Consider the following 24094-nt stretch of genomic DNA (forward strand, 5'->3'; position numbering starts at 1 on the left):
GACCGATGCTACAAAGTGTGGGTTACAGATGCTTGAAGAAGATCTATGAACTCCGAGGGAGGGGAAAAAAAAAAAAAAAAGTTGTGAAATAAAGTAGTTATTTAAATCCATTTCTACTACTAATAACGTCTTGCCTTGTTTTTCTTAAATCAGCCTTAAATGTGTGGTCCAAAAGTATCTGACTTCACTTTATTTTGGAAACATCTTAACGTTGGAAAGCGGTGGCCCATAATCTCAGCACACTAACATAATTGTTTTCATTTCTGCCCATTCCATTTCAGGCCTTGTTTTCATATTCATATACAATTTTGCATGGTGGTAATTACACAGTAGAAGTGATATTTAAGTCTTGTTTTTCTCCTGGTTAAAGTTTCAGCATATGTGAGTTTATGGATTATCTTCATGATGATCGTTTTAAATTTCTGGACAATGGACTCACGGGTTGGCTTGCCGCTTACGCATTTCACAGTGAGTCGGGAAGTACTTACTGGACTCCTACTGTGTGCCAGATGTGACTCCAGGTCCCCGGAAACCTAACACTGAACAAGATAAGGTCCCTGCTCTCCAGACTGCAGCAGCACACGACTCCAGGGGATGTCAGTTATGCCCGTGTGTGTGTGTGTGTGTGTGTGTGTGTGTGTGTGTGTGAATGATGCCCCAGAGTGCAGTGCATGGCCTGTATGGGCCACAGTGGGGAGTTGCTTGGTTGGGGCAGATTCCTTTAATTCCTCTAGGGGGTAGGTGAATGGAACAAAGGGCCAGGAGTAGGCCTAGAGACACACAGCGTCACTGCTCGGTGCTATGTATTACCAGATTGTTCTCCTAAGGCCATTTTCACTGCTACCGGTAGACAGCAAATGTGCTGTTTTCAACAAAAACTCATCAGCAATGAGTGTCAACTTTTTTTTTCCCCCAAAAAAAACCTGCCAGTTGAGTTAGTTCACAATAGTCCCTGGAGAGAAGCTATGGATTTAAAAACATGTACACTCAGGGGATCCCTGGGTGGCGCAGCGGCTTGGTGCCTGCCTTTGGCCCAGGGCGCGATCCTGGAGACCCAGGATCGAATCCCACGTCGGGCTCCCGGTGCATGGAGCCTGCTTCTCCCTCTGCCTGTGTCTCTGCCTCTCTCACTCTCTCTGTGTGTGACTATCATAAATAAAAAATAAAAACATGCACGCTCCCTGGTGCTCATATTCTTCCTTCAGAGGCTTTCTTTAGCATCTAAGATGATGTTCCCAGATGATGAAGGTCAGAGGTAAAACGGGACATTGATATGTCTGAATGATCTTCCTAGAGCTAAAGGCAGAAAAAAGTTTTTTCACTGGGTTTCAGTTTTCTTTATGGGCCTAACCTGGGCCCTTGTGTTGGACATGAGAAGGAAGGAGAAAGGGTGAAGAGGCTCCTCCAACAATCCTGACCATCACCTTGCTCCTCCTCAACTCTGAGAGGCGGTACAGTCCTCCTCAGGAGCTGGCTCTCTCCTCTCCCATCGCGGGCTCCTCCGCAACCTTGTCCATGCCCGCAGGAGCCTCCACCCCCAGACACTTCCTCCTGGGTCAGGTCTTCCCAGACCCTTGCCTGGAGGACAGGGCTGGGTGCTCCTCACACGCCCCTCCCTGCTGGGGAAGGCTTGAGCTGAAGGTACAGTGAACTTGCCTTCTCACCTGGGTCTTCCCTATCAGGCCACGGAGACCAGGACCTGCCCTTGGCTGCCAAGTGTCCCCAGCAGTGGCACATGCCTGGCTCACGATGGAATCTTAGCAAATGCCTGCATGGCCCAGTGAAGCGGAGGGTCAGGAAGAGGATAAACGTTCTGACAAGTTGATAATAGAAGATAAGAAGCCACGGTCACCAGTGCGATACCATCCTTGGCGATCTGGCCCTCAGGAATCCCAGTGAATTCAAGATTCTGACTTCCCTTTTCTCAGAAGCTCAAGGACATGAGCAATTAGCAGGGCTTTTTTTTGTTGTTCTTTGTTTTTTTACTTTTTCGACATCATCTCAATCACTCTTTCCTTTTTATGTTCAGTTCTCCTTAATTCAGACCCTGTTGCTGCTCACAGACATTCTTCAAAGTTCTCCCATTATTCTGCTTCATTTTTTTTCATGAGGCCTAAGCCCTCATTTTTAGGACAGAAAAGCATGTTTCATTGCCCTTGGGCTTCAAAATAAAGGAAATAAAATAGTTTCATTTTTCACGAACACCTTACAGTAACACTCTCTCCTCAACCCTCAGGCCAACCCCGGGCACCAGGTGGGATTATTATCCCTTTTCACAGGAAGGGAAGTGGGCCTCAGAGAGGTTCGGCCGCCTGCCTCAAGTCACACAGCCCATGAACGGCAGGCAGGATCTAAACCCACACAGCTGTGGGTTCGATCCTCTGTGTTCTTGCTGCACTTGACCCCGAATGCCTCACGTGTGTCCGAAAACCGAGCCCTTTTCCTAGGTTGGCCACTCACTTCCAGGAGAATACTCAGAAGCCTTGCCTTCACGTGGCGTGTCGCCTACTTAGCAAATGGAAGCAAACGTCGATGCCATCCCAACGTCACAAGACTATAAAAAGGAGAATCATGGGCCCCACTGCCAAGCAGAAGAGCTGGAGGCTTTGATGTAGTCTTGTGTTGCTCATCAGAACAGCTTGTTCCAAGGCATAATGTCTACTCTGAGAAAGCTAGGTTGCTACAACACCCATAAATCACAGGGACATTCAGATTTACGACATCTCTGTCTGCTCTCCAGAACCAGAATTCACACAGCTCAGGTGAGTTGGAGAACCGGGCTTGTGAGCGTGTCCTCTAGATTCGAAGTGGAAAAATGTCAGCACTGGAAGGGTGTCAGAAAATAACTCAGGCCGATCCTCTTGTTTTACCCAGGAAGAAACTAAAGCCCAACGTGCTAGCCCCTCTCTGGCCCTCCGCCTCCCCATCGGAGGGTGGCCTGGACTCACTCCCCTACGAAGGCCCTTCCTGACTTGATGATCTCTGAGGCTCCAACCCAGCTCTTCTGACTGGAGGTGCACTGCGACAGCTCAAGGAGCACAGCCAGAGACAATAAACAAAAATGGAGCTGAGAATGCATCTTCTAAAGGCAGGAAAGGGGAGTCACAGCACATTCGGGCCGCAGATGGGTATCCTTGGTTGCATAAAAGATAATGGATCAAGACAAGACCAGTTTCACATCCATAGTCCAAACTGTCGGACCAAGACACAAGGTATTAGACACAAGGGTATAAAGTGCAGGCAGAACAAAACGCAGGCTAAGCGGTGGGTAGCCAACTAACAAGGCTGGTTCCCCTAAACGGAGATTAGCAAAAAAACAAACAAAAAGGATTCAACATTTTTATGAGCCAGCACCGCTGTCTGAATTTAATGACAATAATTTGAATAGGAAAGGAATACAGGAGCAGGCCATTCATCAACTCTTGAATAATAAACGTAAAGTTGCAGAAGTTGAATTGCACATACTACTAACTGGCTTTGAATAGGAAGAGCCAAAAAAAAAAAAAAAAATCATGGAGCTCGCACGCCTCCTAGTGGCAGTACTGGGGATTACTGCCGGGGAGGATTCCTCTTCACCCGCTGGGAGCCCTTAGCCCCGTCCAGCCAGGATTCACTGTGACCTGGTCCCACATACCATGCTCTGGGATTTGTGCCTTCATATACCTGGTCTCACTGCTGCTCATATTAGGTGACTATCATTAGACCCATTTTATAGACGATGAAGAAGCTCAAAAAAGCTTAGATTGTTTGTCCAGAGTAAACACCCTAGTAAGGATTCCATCTAAGATCCAGGGGAGTTCCCGGTCCAGGGCTCCTTCCTCAACATCACACTGAGTACAAAGTGTTGAGGACACAGAGATGAATAAGATCCAGCCCCTGTTGGGCTGTTTGATCTCACTGTGTTCCCATATTTTAACTAGGCAGGCCGACTCATTAAAGAATCAGACGCAGAGTCCCAAGTGCTGTTTGCACGGAGGCAGGAACTGAGTGAGCACAGGCAGTGTGCTCAGGGACCCCGGCCCGCCCCCCCCCCCCCCCCCCCCCCCCCCCCCGGGGTCCCCGATGAGACACCAGTTGGAGCTGGGAGCTGGTGCATGAACCTCTTTGCTTGTTAATGCTCCCGGCTTGAAGCACGGCCTCCCGTCAGCCTGACACCTGGGTAAGAAACAAGGCCCTGGATTGAGTAACTGCAAAAACAGACATCATTAGCCAGCCGCAACCTTCAAACACTCCAAGTCAAGGCAGAGTCGAAAGAGAGTTAACAAGGCTTCCAATTTGTCTTTTACAGGGTTTGACATGTCAGGTCAAGGAAGATAGGAACCCTGTGGGAAGTCGGCGCAGAGAAAGTCGGGCTATTATTTTGGCTTGTTGATAGGAGTGACAGGTTAAGAAATGACTGTGGCCAAAAAAGACCTGAGCATCTATTTTTGCAAGGTGCCAGAGTGCCATTTTCCACCTGGAACCGGTAGCAAACCATCCCACAGGAGAGAAAAACAGTCACAGATTTCTTCAGGTCCTAGCTAGCTTTTCCTTCCACATATATAACTTATACAGGGGGGTGGGGGGTGCATTCCTCATTTGTTGATGCTTATAAATACACTTTATAGAAATAACATCATACTTTGGACACTATTTTGCAAATTGTTTTTTATTAAACCTATACTGCAAATAATTTCTCAAATTACTTGAATATGCCTCTCCCTCGTTTTCTGATATTTGCCTAGTGTTCCAATCTGTAGATATAACTAAAATTAAAATATGTATTTTAAAATAGAAAAATGAAATGCAGGTCACTTCAAATTTTCATCATAAAAATATTTTGTAAAAACTCCCTAAAGCTAAGTGTTTGCTACATTTTCATTTTCTACCTTTAAATCTCTGTGTGACTCTTTTTTTCAAATATTTAGCCAGTATCTTTTAATCATGTAATACAGAGGTTAAGGGTATGAACTTTGCTGTCAGATCTGGGTTTACGACTCTGCAACGTACCAACCAGGGGACTTCAGGCCAGGCGGTGACTGCACCTGATGCAGTCACTTGTCTGCAATAAATGGGCAATGATCGTGCATGCCTTCTGCAGCAAGAAGTAAACAGCACAAATAATAGATAATGCTTAATAAATGTTATATGTACTTTTCCCTATTAATTCAAAATACTACCTTTATCCCACTCCAGATGTGTATACATACTTGTGTCTTTTCCTGAGATTTCTATTCTGTTCCATTGCTCTGATTACTCTTGCACCTTTTAATTATTTTATAAATGGTTTGAGTAAAAGTGGGGAATGCCTCACCTTATTGCTATTCTTTTTTACATTTTTGAGCTTTTCTAACATTTATTCTCCCAAAATGTTTGAGAACCATTTTTGTCAAGTTCAAAAAAAACTCATTTTTTAATCAAAATTTTATTAAAGTCATAGTGACTTTAAAGTCACCTTCCACATCTTTTTTAATATACTTTATGTGAAGGAGAGTGCAAGAGAGAGAGCACAAGCAGGGTGAGAGAGCAGAGAGAGCAGAAGAGGGAGAAGCAGACTCCCTGCTGAGCACGGAGCCCGATGTGGAATCCCAGGATCCAGGGATCATGACCTGAGCCGAAGGCAGCCGCTTAACTGACTGAGCAGCCACCCTAGTGCTCCCCATAGCCTTCTTTTTAATTAAAAAAAAAAAAAATCCTCAAATAACATAATCAGAGATCTCATTTACTCCAGTCTTTCATACCTCTCTATAATATGTTATAGTTTTCTCACATAGGCTCTGCATATTTCTCAAATTTATCCCTTTTTAAAAATCTTTTTTCTATTGCTATTGTGTTTGAGACCCAGACCTTTCATGCCATTGTATTTTCTAGCTCTTTTTGCTGGTATTCATTCATTCATTCATATGTGCACTCAAAAATACCTATGGAGCCTCACTATGTGTCAGGCACTGGATCAAGGGCTTAGAACTCTCTCTCTCTCTCTCTCTCTCACACACACACACACACACACACACACAATTTGCCTTGTGGAGCTTATATTCTGGTGGCAGGGAGACAGAAAATAAAGAAAACAAACATGATCAACATAGGCAATATAATATTTCAGAAGATGTTAAGTGCTTTTGAGGGTGGAAAAAAAGCAGAATCAGAAGAATCAAGAGTCTGGGGGAGAGCACAGTTTTAAATTGGGTGGTGAGAGTAGGCCTCACTGATGTGTCTTTGAGAAAGGATGCAAAGCAAGTGATGTAGAGCTGCCCAAGAAAGTGCTCTAACAAAAGTTGCAGCCAGTGCAAAGGCCCTGAAGTGGTGAGCACAGCCAGCATGGAAGGGCAAGGAAGTCACTTAATAAGGAAAGCCAGTGATTTTTGTACAGTGCTTTAAGGATATGACTCGGTACTCATACCATTAGTGAAATCTTGGAAAAGGTAGCACCCACAAAAACATCCTTGAACCTCAACAGTCTTAGCTCTTTAGGAGGCACCACCTTCCACACCTCAATTGACGTTAGGACTCTGAACCAAGGACCCCTCTCTTGGCCCTCAAATCCAACATTTCTTTGTGTGGATGCCACTGGTATTTGGGGCAGGGCAATCCTCCACTGTATGGGACTATCTCACGTAGTGTAGGGAAATTAGAATCCCTGCCCCCTGCCTGTTAATTATGGGCAGCACCCTTTGTCATTGTGACAATCATAGCAACCCCAAACATTTTCCAAATATCTTCCAGCTGAGAACCCCATGTGGGACTCTCAGGAACTATTCTCTTAGGCAAATCTTGCTGTCTGAATTTTGGTGGCTTATTCATGACAAGGCATACTATGTTGGTGACTCAGTGGGGAGCCCTGGGCTTCACATACCCACCACCAGATTGGCAGGAAAATTGACCTTATGCTTTGAAAAGTAGAGTTCAGAGAAGTGAAGAAACTTGCTTGTTCAAGGTAACACAGCTGGTAAGTGAAGGAATCAAGACATAAACCCAGATCTTCTGGCTCCTTTTACATATCTATGATAATTGAACTATCAGCAATTCTAAGTTCATTGAGCTCATTTCAATCTCAATAAAACCTTTGCACATAAAGAGGGAGACAAAGGGGAAAAAATAGACCTAATTCTATGTAATTCAACGTGAACAATAATACAGCGTTAATAATAGCTAGTGGCTATTAAGTGTATAGTACCAGGTACTGTGCTAACCAGCTTAATATGCATTTCCTAAAAAAAAAAAAAAAAAATGCATTTCCTACCTACACTTCTACAACGCAGGTATAGTTATGGCCACTCTTTTAAAACTTAGGGAACTTGGGATGCCTGGGTAGCTCAGCGGTTGAGTGTCTGCCTTTGGCTTGGCATGATCCCAGAGTCCTGGAATCGAGTCCCCCATCGGGCTCCCTGCAGGAAGCCTCTCCCTCTGCCTGTGTCTCTGCCTCTCTGTGTCTCTCATGAATAAATAAAATCTTTAAAAAATAATAAAAATTAAAAATAAATAAAACTTAGGGAACTAAGTAAGCATAGGAAAGTCACTTGCCAGAATCAGAGAGGCAGAGGTAGAGTTTAATATCCATAACTAATCTCTTAACCATGAAACCATGAGACTGCAGCACAAATACTCATGCTTCCTTATGCTTCTTAGAGCAGCAATTAATAAATCGTATGGGAATTCTATTTATTTTCTAATGGGTTTTCATAAGAAATTTCAATCCAAAGCCTCTTTTTAAAAAGCTTTCTGGAGGTGCCTGAGTGGCTCAGTCAGTTTAACATCCAACTCTTGGTTTCAGTTCAGGTGATGATCTCAGGGTCCCAGGATCGAGCCCCACTTTGAGCTCTGTGCTCAGTGTGCAGTCTCCTTATCCCTCTTCTGCTCTGCTTCTCCCCTTGCTCGCTCTCTCTCAAATAAATAAAATGTTTAAAAATAAAAAAGTTGGGACTCCTGGATGGCTCAGTGGTTGAGCATCTGCCTTTAGCTCAGGGTGTGATCCCGGAGTTCCGGGATTGATTCCTACATCGAGCTCCCCACAGGGAGCTCGCTTCTCCCTCTGCCTCTACCTCTGTCTCTCTCTGTATATCTCTCATGAATAAGTAAATAAAATTTTTACGAAATAAATAATTAATTAAAAGTTAAAAAAGTTTTCTGTAGAAAAAAAAATCAGCCAATCTAAACAACAGAATCCTAGAATAGCGTCTAAAAGCTAAATTATCCCCTAACAACCATTAAAAAAGTGCTTGGTTGAATTTAAGAGCACTTGAGAGTTAATGGTTGCCTTTTGGTAACTTTTAGCATCTAAGTTCTTTTTAAAAGCAAATCAAACTGAAAGCTTTTTATATGGCAAGTCATAGAGGTTTCATAGGTGTCAAGTGGGTTTTGATGAGCACTGTGGATGAGCTATACTATGAATCAGTGCCATATGCTTTACTCTTCCCTAAAAACACTGTACATCTGGATCTTAGCAACAAGGGACAAAGGCTTGCCAATATCCATCACTTTTTGCCAAATTCACAATATTTGAAAAAATTTAAGCCACACTGAAAGAGGTCTGAATTTACCTTCTTCTACTCAGCCATTTAAGGCATTGAGTAGCTGGAATATAAATCATAAAATGTAGAATGTTCAAGTGGAAGAGTCACAGGAGAAACAGTTTGAGAATTATTGAGAGCCAAAGGAACTTAAAATATTACTTGGTTCGATCTAATCTCAGGCTTACCGGTCTTATCTACATAAGGGAAATTATTTAAATAATCATGTGATGATTGCTTATTTAAACGATTATACAACTTGTTAGCAGCAAAAATGAGATTGCTTAATATGTTTATCTGTTTGTTCATGTATTTGTAATTTTATCCCCAAAACACTTCCCCAAAGATTAGGATTAAAATAGAAAGATATCATCTGGTAAAGAGAAAGAGGGAAATAAATGTATCAAAATCCATAGCTAACAGGGCTAATAGAATTATCATAATAAAACATTACATTTAACTTTAGCTATTTCTACCATCCAGAGGCAAAAAAAAAAAAAAAAAAAGAAAGGTTGTTGACTCTTATGGCCTTATAAGGGAAAACTGATTGATTACCTTTCTTCAGGCGAGATAAGCATTTTTCCTGATACTAATTTCTGGGAGGAATTTATCATTTGCCACTTCATATGGGGAACACTGAAAATCACTCCCAATAGTATCCTCCACATTGATTCTACTGAAGATATACAGATTTCTTCCAATGGTCATTTCTCACACTGACCATGAATAAATGTCAAGGGTATCACATTAAACTGTTACTTGGTGATGCTTTTTTCCTTGCAGGTGGCTGAGTTATTGCAGCCCAGGAATGCATGTGGATGCTGATTGGTTTTCATTGCCATGAGGATAGAGCTTGGAGTACAGGGATGGATGGAAGAAATGTCATTCAAATGTACTTCCTCAAACTGCAACAACCCTGGCCCAGCTCTGAACAAGGACTGGATCAGTTCTCACTGAGATATACTCCCTAGCAAGACCCAAAAGCATAGTGACTCCTTTACTCGTTGACAAGATTCAAACCCTTTGATGGCTATGTTTAACAAAATAGTATGGAACAAGAAAGTGACAAAAGGTTTTGAGAACTTCTTATGCTGTGGCAGTCATGTTGAATAATGGTTCCTGAGGTCACTCAGGGCTCCCCTTCAGTGGTCCCCTCCCATACTGCCTCCAGACTTGGCCTTGTAACTTGCTTTGACTGATAAGATTTACCCTCAGATTACCATATGCAGAAGCTCAAGTTGGCTTCCCGGGGAATGAGAGACCACATGGAGTAGAGAAGAGCTATCCCAGCTGAACAACCAGTCTGCCCGTCACCAGGCATGTGAGTGAGGTCATCCTACACCATCCGGCTCCAGCCAACTGGTCAGAACAGCTGACTGCGGTCACCCACCAATTCATGGACAGTAATAAAATGGTGTTGCTTTAAGCCATTAGGTCTTGGAGTGTATTTATACACCAACGTAACTGAAACAGATACCCATTACAAGTAAATTCTAAAGTGAGGAAGAGATTTGAAGATATATTGATCATCTTAATTTCTAGATTGAGTGGTCCTATGCCCCCAGTTTATAAGTGAATGATGTCCCCACAATGTGTGGAAGTGCTGTGCAGAACTCAAATGCATTTTCCCATAAGAACTCTGACCTGGATGATGACAATGGAGTTTCTAGGCTGATCTGTAAAGGTATATTTAACCACTATGAGATATTGTTTAAGAAATGCATGAAGGTATAAAAATGTTTAAGCAATTACTATAATTAAAGTAGAAAGGGCAATTAAATAAGCAAATTTAAATTCTGAATGATGGTGCTTGACAAAAACAAGTTCAGGGGATCCCTGGGTGGCGCAGCGGTTTAGTGCCTGTCTTTGGCCCAGGGCGTGATCCTGGAGACCCAGAATCAAATCCCACGTCGGGCTCCCAGTGCATGGAGACTGCTTCTCCCTCTGCCTATGTCTCTGCCTCTCTCTCTCTCTCTCTCTCTCTCTCTGTGACTATCATAAATAAAAAAAAAAATTTAAAAAAAAAAACAAGTTCATTTGTAGATTTTTTTCTTAATCACCTAAGTTTACCACCTTAATCTGTGGTAAGCAGGATCTTATCTCTTAGTAATCACCCTTCCTAGTTTTCATGCCATTGTGTAATGCACTCCCTCTTTAGTACTGGCTGGACCTAGTGACTTGCTTCTAATGAACAGACTATGGCAAAGTGATGGAACGTCACTTCCATGATTAGGTTGCAAAAGACAGACTTCCATCTTGCTGGTCTCTCTCTATTGCCTTTTCAACGAACACACTTTGATGAAGCAAGCTGTCATATTGGAAAGGTTTGCATGGCCAGGAAATGAGGGTGGCCTTTGGCTAAGAGCTGTGAAGAACTGAAACTCTCAATCCAACAGCCTAGGAAAGACTGAATTCTGCCAAAAACCATGCAAGAGATCTTAAAAGCAGAGCCTTTCCCAAAAGACTGGTGAAATGAAATCACAGCCCCAGAAAATACCTTGAGAGCAAGCAGCTTTTTGAGAGATTCTAAAGCAGAGGGTCTAGGTACGTCACACCTGGATTTCTGGCCCCCCAAAAAAGTATTACACATTAGATGTGTGTTACATTAAGCTGCTAAGTTTTGAGATAATTTGTTAACACAGCACAAGATTACATATTTTGGTCTCCAAACCTGTATGAATATCAAAATCACATGGGGAATTTTTATGTTTTTTTAGCCATAATTTAATTTCAAAGTGTTTTTTAAATTTTACAAGAAAAAAATTCTAATTATTTAAAATTTTTCCCAAAAACCCACCTTCCTCTCCAAAAACCCTCTACCCATTTGAAGCACATCCTTCCACATATTATGTAATTTACTTATTATATAATAGTATCAGACCATATATATTGTTCATCAACTTGTGCTTTTCACATAACCCAGTAGTAGAAACCTTTCCATGTTGGCAAACATATATCTGTTACATTTATTTTTAACTGCTTCAGAGTACTCCATAACATGAATGAACCATAATTAATTTAATCATTTCCCTACCAAGAAACATTTGTGGGTTTTTTTTACTATAAATGTTTTAGGGGTGTCTGGGTGGCTCAGTTGGCTAAGTGTCCAACTCTTGATCCCAGCTCAGGTCCCCATCTCAGCCCTGCATTGGGCTCCACGCTGGGTGTGGAGCCTACTTAAAATAATAATAATAATAATAATAATAATAATACTTTAGTAAATATTCCTGGACATGCCTGTGTATATATCCAAATAAAGGATACATTTTTTTATTTTAACAGCCAAAATGTTCTCCAAAAGGGATATATCAACAATCACTTACTGATATAAAATAATAGCGCATAATATTATACATTATATATTACCAAAAACATAATAGTAAATAATAATTTAAATTTCTCCTCACCTTTATCAACAATAGACAATACATCTTTGTTATTCTTGCCAATCTGATGGGTGAAAAATGTTATTTCATTTTTAATCATGTTTTATTACAATCTAATAACACTAAAAAAAAAGAATGTGGATTTCATCTTCCGGCCCACAAGTATTTTTAAACATGTGTTCCAGGACTTAGAGACTTTTTAAATTTATGGATAAAGAGAGATTTTTCTGGGGTAACTGACATGTGTTAGAAGATATAGAAGAAGGAAAAGGATTATATTTTTTTTTAATTTTTATTTATTTATGATAGTCACACACAGAGAGAGAGAGAGAGGCAGAGACATAGGCAGAGGGAGAAGCAGGCTCCATGCACCGGGAGCCCGACGTGGGATTCGATCCCGGGTCTCCAGGATCACGCCCTAGGCCAAAGGCAGGCGCTAAACCGCTGCGCCACCCAGGGATCCCGGAAAAGGATTATATTTAAAAATAAGTGCAGAAGTAAAGTAAACCATGGACGGTAGGAGAAGGAGGTATTTAGCTAGGGGTGCAGTGAGGTGAAAGGGCAATGAGAAGCTACCAGGTAATAAGGGGTGAAGTGGTCAGATTGGGAGGAGGGTGCTGTTGGCCTGGGGAAGATATTTATTCAGGTGTTTAAAATTGTGGACTTTGAAAATGCCTATATTTGCTTCTGTGGACTGTATTTGTCTGTATCAGTGATCCTTGAATTGATTCCTCTGAAGAAATCTTGTGTTCAAATAAAGCCCAGCAAAAGTAAACTTTTTCATTTGATCATGTGAAGGGAAGATGAAGTATAGTATAGTATAGTATTTCTAACATCACAGCCATTCTTCAAGGTATGTGCTATTCTCCTCACTTTACTGATGGGGAAACTGAAGTCTGAAGAGATTAAGTAACTTTGCTCAACTTTATAGTCTGTAACTGGCAGAGCGAAGAAGGCTTGACCCCAGGCATGTCAGGTACCAGCACTCTCATTCTTTCCACCAGGCTCTGTTGTCTCCAGTTAGGAAAACCTGGCCCTGATGCTGGTTTGTCATCACTCATGTTCTGATCTTGGGAATACCACTGGATTTCCCTCTCTTTGAAAGAAAGACGTAGAATCAGATCATCTATGGGGTTTCTTCCAAATATAATATTATTTGACTCATTGACTATCTCCTGGATTACAACATTGAGTTAGGGCCATACAGAGAGAGAAGGCTTTCATCTGGAGACTAATTTTGCACAGTGTGTGTGCCTTTCAGAGACACGGTTCCAGAAAGAGATTTCTTGCTCCTGAGAGAGAGAGATATTATAAGTTTGGGAATGGGAATCAGAGCAGAACAGAGGCCACTCCAGGAGACTGTTCCAGAAAGCGTGAGGCTTTGAGAAGACTTTGACACTCAGTGGGATGCAACATGTTTCAGCCACGCTTCTGGAGGAAGAAAATGAGAGAGAAGAGGAAAAGCAGAGAAATGAAAGGGAGTTTTTGAAAGGCTGATGAAAGCTCACTTAATCTACACTCATTTCGATGTAGTTGGTTCTTCGATTACTGTTATCTATTTTAACTGCTTCCTGGAATGAATATGAAACCTACCCTTGTGCAAAGCTGGAAACTGGAATTTAAGGACGAGAAGATGACACCACGTTTACTGTGACAAAAAAAGAAAGGCAGAGAGCATCTCTTTTAGTGTAACCATTTTTTTCTCACTATCGGAATAGCATATATGCGTTACAGAAAATTGGAAATGGACAAAAATTAAAGATATAATTCTACCACTTCACCCTACACATGCAATCCCTTTTAGTTCTTTCCTATGCATGTTTTTAACAGAGCTGGGATCCTATCATACATGCAACATTTCACTTAGATTTTTTTAACTCAGTATTATGAAAAGAGCATTTTCTCAAGTCATTAGAAATTCTTCAAAAACAGCCTTTTTAATGGCCACATGACATTCTGCATTTTGAGTGTGCCATGATTTACTCAACCACTCTCCTGCTGGGAGACAGAAAAGAACATACTACACATCTAACAAATGACAGGCCAAAGAACGCTGGCATCCTGTGTTCTAGGCACCTATAGCAAACTAACCCAAAACTTAGTGACTTAAAACAACACAACATTTATTTCTTTCATGAATCTGCAATTTGGGCAGGGCTTGGGGGTGGAAGGTGACATCAGCTGGGCTGGGTCAACCACTGCAGTGGGGCGGGGGGGCTCATCTCATTCTATTTGAAGGCTCTCTCAATTAATTAATGTCTGGCAATAGAAGCTTCCTGTTAGCTGTGACTTTAGCTGATCCCGTCAGCACCAATACCCACACATAGCTTCTCCTTGTGGCCTGGGCCTCCCTACAACATGGTGGCTTGGGTGCCGAGAAGTTGTATAGCTCTTTCAAACCTAGCCTCAGAAGTCATGCTGCATCTCCCCTGGCATGCCCCATTAATTAGAAGTGAGTCTAGAAGACAGCCCATATTCAAAAGGAGTTCCGGCTCTACCTTTGGAAGGGTGGTGTCAAATAAACTGCAAACTTGTTCTAAAACCATCATTATTGGGTACTACCAGAAAAGCCTCACATTGAAGTCCTTTCTTGAAGCCACACTTCCTAGCCCAAGGAGTGTGCATTCCTCTCCTTCTGAGCCCAGGCCAGACTTTAAGCTTCCTGGAGGAGAGAGCTGAGGACTTCACAGATGGGGCAGTGTTGGTGTTAACCATGGTTCTTGAATCCAGAGCCAGAAAGCAGGAAAGGTCTAGCCTCAGAGATGTAAGCTTCTCCCTCTATTGCCCCATACTAACCCTGCCATCCCATGAAGCTCTAGGGTTTTAGTTCCTACTCCTCCAGAAGCTTCTTCTAGTCCTCTCAAGTTTAGGTTCATGGGCCCAACTTCTGGGGCAGCCATGAGAGAACAGAAACCATAAATTCACAAGGGTATTATGCTAAGTGACATAAGTCAGACCGAGAGAGACAAATACCATGTGATTTCACTCACATGTAGAATCTAAAAAATAAAATAAATAAACACAACAACAACAAAAGAGCAGAATCAGACCTATGAATACAGAGAACAAACTGATGGTTGCCGGAGGGAAGGGGGTGGAGGGATGGGCAAAGTGGGTGAAGGGGAGTGAGAGATACGGGCTTCCAGATATGGAATGAATAAGTCTAGGGATAAAAGGCACAGCCTAGGGAATATAATCAATATTATAATAGCATTGTATGGTGATAGATGCTAACTACACTTGTGCTGAGCATAGCATAACATATGGAGATGTGGAATTGCTATTGAATATACCCAAAACTAATGCAACATACTTCAAAAGTTTTAAATCAGTAAATTAAAATGGAAAAAAAAAAAACATATAACCTCATGCCTCCTACCTTTCTAAGACCCTTCTTTCCCTAGGTAAGCTTCCTAGGGTCCCCGGCCTCACCACACCCATGGTCTAAGTCAACTCAGGCCAGCAGAACTGTCTCCTGCAAGCCCTCCTTCTCCACTAGAGGACTAGTAAAGAGCTCGCTAAGCGAAGCCCAATCCCTAGTCTGCAACTGCGGGTCTTCCTTCTAGAGCTTTCGGACTCCTATCCTCGCCAGCAATCCCTCCCAGGGACTGGTGTGGGAACCATCTCTCTTCTCATTCCTGCCCATAGACAGGCGGGTAGACTATGACACCCGCCCCCCCACTCAGGGTAGTATCCGGTGGGGAAATACCCCTCATCTGGGACCAGCCACCGCTCCCCACCCCACAGTCTTTTCCCGAAGATTTCAGGCTTTACGTGGAGGTCCTGAAGACAGCAGATCGGGGCGGGGGCTGTGAGCGGCAGGTCTAGTGAGAAGACCACAAATTTGAGGCAGCAGGTAGGAGTCAGGAGGGAAACAGGGAACAGAAGTGGGCAGACACAGGCTGAGGGGAAGGGGAAGAGGAACACTGCACAGAGCAGCTGAAATCTGAGGTGCGTCCTGAAGGAGGAGTAGGGATATCACCTCAGAATAACTACCCTTCATAATCCCAGCTTGTCTACGAACTGCTGATCTGCTCTGAGCTATGATAGTAGTCTTCAGTCTCACTCATCTTGAGGCCTCTCCACCTTGGGACAGGATAGTTGTGAGCCACACCTCTAAAATGTGAGCGATGTCACTGGGATTCAAACTTACCAATCCATTCTCCATAGATGACCTTCCCTAGTCAAAAAAAAAAAAAGAACATTCTCTCTGAGCAGGTAACCTCACAAAACAACTCTTGACTGAATGCTCTGGAAAGGAGAACCATCCCCCCCACACCACCTTTTTGTATCTCTCAATTACAAAGAAAGTTTTACCAAGAGGTCTCTGAGTCTACTAAAGGAAACCCTCAGCATATTATTTTTGGATGATTATATTTTAGATCAACTCCTTTACCCAGGAGCCTGGTGAAGCTTTTCCTTTGAACCTGGAAATGATTCCCACCCCCCCAACCCACCCCACCCTTTTTTATTTTCAGTTTCAAGAGTTTAAGGCCTCATGGTTTGGATTTCATTCCAAGTTCAGACTGCTCAGAAGCCCGGTGGGATCACAACTTGGCAAAACACATCTCTGTTCCTGAAATTAAGCAACTGTTACAAACATCTGAGCTTCCACACTGGTGCTGTTGAAAGGGCATTTTCATATCACAAGTGGAGACTTCCTGCTGGGCCGTGGGTGGAGAGGAGAGACCGGGGGAGGCAGGCCCAGCTGAAACCTTTTCATCCCCAGAACCTTTTTATCCACCCCCACCACCCCTCACCTCCTCAGATTTGCTGGGCCTGTCATTTGAGGCGAAGTCATATAGACAGATTCAAAGTTCACCCAGGGACGTGGGCAAGAGAAGAGAATAAAACACACATCCTTCTTGCCGAGATCTTTTCCCAGACTCTGGGATGTTGCCTGGCACGCAGTAGGCAACTCAGCAAGTATACGGAAGGAGGGAAGGGGGTGGGGAAGGGAGGAAAAGAAGAAGGGGGGAGGAAACAGAGATGCTGAAGTGATTTTAAATAAACGCTTATATATTCACTTACACTGTGTCTTCTAATAAATTATAAATAAAGTTGGGGACTCGTGCAGCAGGCACTGTGCTAACCTTCATTAGTGTGTACACTAACACCATGAGGCAAAAACCATTAATGAACCCCATTTTACAGATGAGAAAGCTAAGGCTAGTGAGACTAAGTAACTGGGCCAAAACCCTACAACTATTGAGTGTGGGTCCAGAATTTGGACTTAGAGCTGAGAAGAGTCTGACTGATTGATTCCTACCTACCTTTCTTCTTTCCTTTTCTTTCCTCTTTTGTGCCTCCTCGAGGCCCCAGAACACTTTGTTTCTCTTCTTTCTACTCTTTCAAAGGATGGTGGCGGCCTCAGCTCATGGGTGCACACACGTGAGCCCTACTAGTGGTCAGCCACCACATGGCGCGTAGCATTCCTGCACCAGCACCCAAGCTCGGCCATCCCAAGGCCTAGGTGGGCTGACAGAGAGCCAGGCTGGCTCGTGCATGTCAAAACTGAAGGGGCCGCACCCTAGACTGAAGAAGTAGTGCTGTGAACTTCTAAAAATTGGAAGAAATGCTCCAGGAACTGACTGAGAAGACCCCGTGTGGCTCTAGAGACTTGGACAGTGAGACCAGAGGCAGCCAGGGCCACCATTCATAAGGATTCCTCCCAGAATGCAACATGAGCCTACTGAAGAATTTTAAGCAGACGAGCACTAGGGCACCATTTATGGTTTTAAAAGAACACACTGGCTACTGCGTGGCAATGGACTGGAGCCCAGTAGGAGGCAATTTATGCCAGAAGTCCAGAGAAAACCCCTTGGCCAATCACTCAACGAGCCTTCTGACCCCAGCTTGGTGCCAAGGACACTGAAACGAATGAGGCCTGATCCTTGTCCTCCAAGAGCTCTCAGTCTAGAGAGGTAGAGAGACACATGACCAGAGTACTCGGTGATATAATAGGGGCGGTGGTTGCCGAAAGACCAGAAGTGGGATTAGTGGACACTCCACTGGGTCTTAAAGAATGCATACAAACTCTGCAGGGCAATAAGATTTAAAAAAAAAAAAAAAGGCATTCTAGGCAGAGGGCACAGCATGGAGAAAAGCATGGAAGCATAAAATAGCATAGTCCGTTTAGGAACCTTGATAAAGTTCTGTATAAAGAGAGCACAGGGTGAGGGCAAGAGTCAGAGGAACAGCAGTGGGGAGGAGGGCCCGGGGCTGGGGTCCAACAGAGGCCCAGAAAGACCTTGTATGTCATCTCACAGGGATTGATTGTACTTTTCCTGATGGAATGAGGAGCCCTGGAAAACTACTGAGCAGGGGAGTCTCCTTTTAAAACGATCGCCTCTCACATGATGAGATGAGCACTGGGCACTACACTATATGTTGGCAAATTTAATTAAAAATAAATAAAAAAAATAAAATAAAATAAAATAAAATAATAAAATAAAATAAAATAAAATAAAATAAAATAAAATAAAATAGAAACAATCGCCCCTGATGAGAAGGGAGAAACATTGAGGGTCCATTAGAAGGAAAAAACATAGACTATCCATCTCTAACTCCATCCCTGGAGTTGCTCATTTTCTGCCCTCTCCATGCTTTTTACTAAGCTCAGTGTGGTGTGGGGAAAAGGAACACAATTTTTCCCAAGACACTGATGACCTAGATTCCAAAGTCCCAGTCCCAAACTTGTTAACTACTCTCCGTCCCTGGGCCTCAGTTTCCCTGTTTATATTCCTGCCTCTCTCATAGAAAATAGATGAGAATGAGCTTTATAGACTATCAAGGACCAAGAAAGTAGAAAAGATCTTCCTCCCCTATTAGAAAGTTTTTGTATGGGATTTTAAATCAATTGCCCGATGCAGAGATTTCTTCCTCCCACAGGATGGGTGCTCAGTAAGGACCACTGCTGTAGAAACCATGGACTTTTCCAGGACAGTTCTGAGGCATGGGGCTCACCATAGTTGTTCTGATGCTTCTCCTTCATTTTGTGGTCAAGACCACATCAAACCTCGTGAGAAAAAGGAATAGACCCAAGTCACTTTCACCAGATCCCTTGACACTTTAGGTGGCTGCCCCTTCTTCCAACAGCGTTAGAGAGAGAAATCCGCCTTCCTAGGTCACAGATGGACCAAAGGCTACTGTGCAAAGGGAGGTCGGCTCCCTTGCAAGAAGGAAACCAGGGCCTGAGGACAAGCAGGCATTGTCTGCCCCTGGGGTCGGGCAGGGCTGAGCCTGCGTGGGCAGAGCAGTGGCCTGGAGGCTCTGGCAGCATGGGGGGAGCGGGGGGTGGGCAGCCTCTGCGCTGGGGAGGGAAGCAGGGAGCTGTGTGTGACGGCTGGGCTTACAATGTGGGCACTGTTCCCTCCCTCTGCGCTTCATCTGCTCCCCTAAGGGTGGAGGGCAGGGAAGAGCTGCGTTGGGGAGCATCTGCCAGGACCCCGGGAGAGAACTGTGCACTGCCCATCTCGAGGAAGGGAAATGCTGAACGGGGCCCACCCACAAGCCGACCTGACAAATGTTAGAGATGCAGCAGAAAAGTATGGACTTCCTCTGCCACAGCCCCCTCTGCATCCCAACCTCTTTGATCCTTCCTCTTATTTCAGTCATTTCGGATCATGCTGTGCTTTGCCTGCTGTTGTGATTTTTTTTTCTACTTTTTTAGTATTTAAGCATTTCTTTTGCATACCTCAGGATATCCCGAAGTATCTGTTAACATCATATTGCTTGTTATATTGACCTTTAACATCACAAAATTTAATTCTGGTAAGTTGGCCCTCAAACCCGCCTATACTTATATCGCTGACGATTCTATCTTCTGAAAAAAGGAATTTGGTGATGTGGATCAAGAATAAAAATGTCTATCCTCTTCCAACTAACTCATTTGAGTATGCTGTGTGCTAATACTTGTGATAGCTCATCAATGCTCATCAAAATCCTAGGAGGTATAGGGGCACCTGAGTGGCTTGAGCGTCTTGGTCTCTCTGCCTGTGTCTCCGCCTCTCTCTGTGTGTCTCTTATGCATAGATACAATCTTTAAAAAAATTCTATGAGGTATTAAATAGCATAAATCAAGTTTACAGGTGAGAAAACTGTAGGTCATGAAGTAATTTGCCCAAGATCACACTGATCAAAGATCCGTCCTAGGTCTCTGACTCTAAATTCTGTGTTCCTTCTGGAGCCAGCCTTCCCCGGTCACCCAGTAATTCCACTCCAGGGGATTTTTGCTGAGGAATTTTGCATTTTGATTTTAAAATCAAATATTAAAAATGTTCACTGGGGCACCTGAGTGGCTCAGTCGGTTGAGCATCCAACTCTTCATTTCATTTCAGGTCATGATCTTAGGGTCCTGGGATGGAGCCCCATGTCGGGCTCTGTGCTCAGTATGAAGTCTGCTTGAGATTCCCCCTCTCTCTCTGCTCCTCCCCCTGCTTGCTCACTCTCTCTAAAATAAATATTTTTAAAATTTTTTCATTGAATTATTGAAAATGACACCAAAAACTGGAAGCAATCTAAATATTTAATTATGTAAGAATAATTAAGCAAATTGTTGCACATCCACTAGACAGACACATGATCACTCAACCATTAGAAATGAAAACTTCATAGATTATAGAAAAATGGAAACTTTCCATAACTGCAAAATGTGTATGTATATCATTTTGCACACAACTGTGCAAAAGTTTATCTATGTAAATAAGGACAGACAGAAAGTCAGACAAAATTAGTATATTATTTACAGAATAGTTTTTTTCTTCACAAGTGTTTTTCAGTGCCATTTGCTATCTTAACAATAAATGGGTTTATAATATCCCTGGGGTTTTCTTTTTTTTTTGGTGGGGGGGGAGAGAGAAAGTCCACACATGCCTGTGAGTGGAGGGGGGATGTGACTAAGGGGGTTGCAGAGGGAGACAGGGAGAGAGAACCTCAAGCAGGCTCTGCACTGAGTGTAGAGCCCAATGCAGGGCTCAATCTCATGACCCTGAGATCACAACCTGAGCCAAAATCAAGAGTTGGACGCTTAACTGACTGAGCCACCCAGGCGCCCCAAATGTCTGATTTTCTAATGCTAGATGTATGTACTTTCCCAAATTATGTTTGATCTGCCTATTCAAATAAATTGAATTTTCCTTTACAGCAGTAAAACATAAAATGAAAACTTTCTTCAAACTAAGTTTTTTTTACTTCTATATTTATAGAAGATATTTTATAATTTATCACTTTCTCTTTGGAACCTTAGAATATATCAAAGTCAGGCCAATATCTATATTGCCTCTGCCTTTGACTGTATTAATTGTGCTGTGACAACCATTCGGCATTCAGCCACTCTGGTAAAAGAGGAAGAGAAGACAGCAGAAAGCAACCAGAACCTTGCCATAGCTTCTGGACAGCCAGGGGACTCCCCAATGGAAAAGTGCCTACTCATTCACAGCGTCGCCTGCTCTCAAGGCCTCAGCTACTCCCAGTCCATAAGGATCTGAGACTTCCAGTGTTTTAGTGGTCACAAGAAGCAGGAATCCACTTAGACTAGCTCAAAGTATGTGAGAGTTGAGTATAAGATTACTAGGGATTACCCCCCAAAGCACAGGAGGTTAGCCCTAGCCTTGTGGGACAATGGAACCCATGGAACCCAGAGCTTGTCTCTGTTGCTTGCTTCTTTACTCTCTCTCCTCTCTCCTGCCTGGATACTACTCCTCACTCAACCACTCACAGGAGATGCAGCCCCAGCCACCCACCCAGCATTTTCCTCTTTCTCAGGCCAAACTTCTCTGCTCCCTCTGACCCATGCCTCAACCTCTCAGAAAACATCAGGTTCTTTCATAATAAACGGGCCTCAGGATGCTGAGAACAAAGACTCAGCAGAAGAGTGCCCAGTGCAAACCCCAAAGGGAAGATGATGATCAAGGAAGCTAGTACAAGAACACCCATCCTGGTGGAAGAAACCAAAACTTGGTAAAGGAGTTGAGCAAACACCCAGGGTGGAGGCAACAATCTAGAGGAGAGAAAAAGGAACATCCTCAAAGTAAGCAGGAAAACAAGTCAGTCGGTAAATCTGAACAGGGTCCCAGTTAAGTCAGCGGAACAGCTCTTCCACCTGCTGGCTCAGGCTGTGCAGAGCTGGGGCGCACCATCTGGGGCCAAGTGCTTGCTCAGACTTCAGAGGAAATCAGGGAGTTAAGAGGTAAAAGCAATACAAAAAAAGGACCATAGGTATTTGTCAGCATCAAACGACCAAATAGAATAGAACTAGGGGGCAGAAAACTTGGCTCTGCCACTAACTTGCCAAGTGATCTGGAGTAAGTCATTTTCTTTGGGCCTCAGTTTCCGCACATATAATGTGAAGAGACTGGGCTAAAGAATCCTTGGGTCCCTGAAGCAATGACCCTTGAGGCAGTGGTGTGCTCAAGTCAGCTCTCGCTGGATCATGAGAACCAACTATTACATTTGGAGGAACTTTGTGGCTTGTTGTTAAACACAGCTGTCATAAAAAAATTAAATAATATACATTAATAATAAATTTTACCAAAATCCAACAGCAAAAATACCCAAAAGTCACCACTTCCTAGTTACTTTACTACATTTTATGGTTACCTATGCCAGGGGTCAACAAACTTTTTCTGTAAGGGGACAAATACTAAGTATTTTAGGCTTTGAGGATCACAGTCTGTCACATATTGTTTGTTTCACCATGCTTTAAAAAAAGATAAAAACTAATCTTAGCTCATGGACTGCACAATAACAGGCCATGCAAGGGTCAGATGTGGTCTACGGGCCGTAATTTGCCAATCACTGATCTACGATCTTGAGGTTATTTACACTTATTTCACTCACATGGTGGAGATGCCATACAATAGTGTGCTCTTGCACATCTCTGCCCAACTCCATTTCCAGTGAGATCACATTAGTAGCTTAAAATCAGCTATGGTGAAAGTATTTACACTACAGAAATGGACAAACGCTGCAAATCAAAGCTTCTCTTCCTGGAAGCTGGCTGTTATAAGTTTACCAGCACACCACTGCCTTGAGGTCACTGCGGGAGAGAATCACAGAAAACTAAAGTGCTTTATCAACTCACCCAGGAAATCCAGAGAAGCAAAATGCAAAGGGAAAATGCCATCTCTGGAGCCAGGTGAAAAGAAAGACAGGAATACCCAGCCAGGCACGTCTGGTCATGGCTTAATTAACAGGTGGTCTTCCATGACCACCCTCAGGATTCGGGCCTCCTTTTCTGTGACTGAGATGTATCCTATTATTCTCGTCTCTCACTGTGAAAAGACTATTTCTGGCTTTGTTGCTGCCCTGGGCAGTAACAAAGCAGCTGAGGTCTGCCCAGAAGTAGCCAGGGACGGACAACGTACAAAGGGTTCATGGCTGTGAGGGAGACAAGTAAATGCCAAAGGGAAAGGCAGTTTTATGTAGAGAAGCCACCTCTGCTGTTCTGGTGTGGATTTGGGGCTTCTCTTAAAATAGAACGATAAACGTGCAGGTCTAGACTAAGCAGCAATTTTGGTTTTGGGGAAAGCTGATACCCAGCAGGATGAGGGCAACCCCGAGAAAGTTTGTTTTCAGCAATTTGGGCTCAATTAACCAGGAAAAGTGCCTGGCAAAGAACAAAACACAACCAAAACCAGGAGTATGCCTTCAGGGCATTTATGAGATGACCCTCCTACAAATTCCCAGACTATAAACTCTGCCTTTGGAGAAATGAGCTGAAACCTTAAGATCTCTGGAAGAAATCATCTCTTGTGCTCTACTCCTCTCTTCAAGTCCCAGGAAGAACTCACCCTGGACATTTATACTACCTCTCACCCACTTGCTCTGCTTCTCCTAGCTGATCATAAGGAAAACTGATAGACACTATGGTTGGTGATCTCCTAGGACTGGGCCTTGTAATATCTTTGCCCAACTCCCAGTTGCCTAATTCAAGGAGTATAAAATGCTGGGGAAATGGAAGGGAGGAGAGAGCAAGGCTTGGTGGGGACAGTGGATGAGGACACAGGTGGTGAGAGACAGCTGCATGGACAAAGGGACCCTTGAACTGACCCTTAAAGGAATAGAGAACAAAAGGAAAAGGCATCTCAGACAAAGGCAGTGGAGCAGGTAAATGAAAGATATGGTTGTTACATTAAAAGGTGCTCAAGGCCCCACATCTAGAAGCACCTTCTCAGCGCCTTCAAGTTTCTGTCTGGTTCAGCCTACTCCAACCTCCAC

The sequence above is a fragment of the Canis lupus genome, chromosome 11, assembly GCF_011100685.1.
Source record: "Canis lupus familiaris isolate Mischka breed German Shepherd chromosome 11, alternate assembly UU_Cfam_GSD_1.0, whole genome shotgun sequence".
In the NCBI taxonomy this organism is placed as follows: domain Eukaryota; kingdom Metazoa; phylum Chordata; class Mammalia; order Carnivora; family Canidae; genus Canis; species Canis lupus.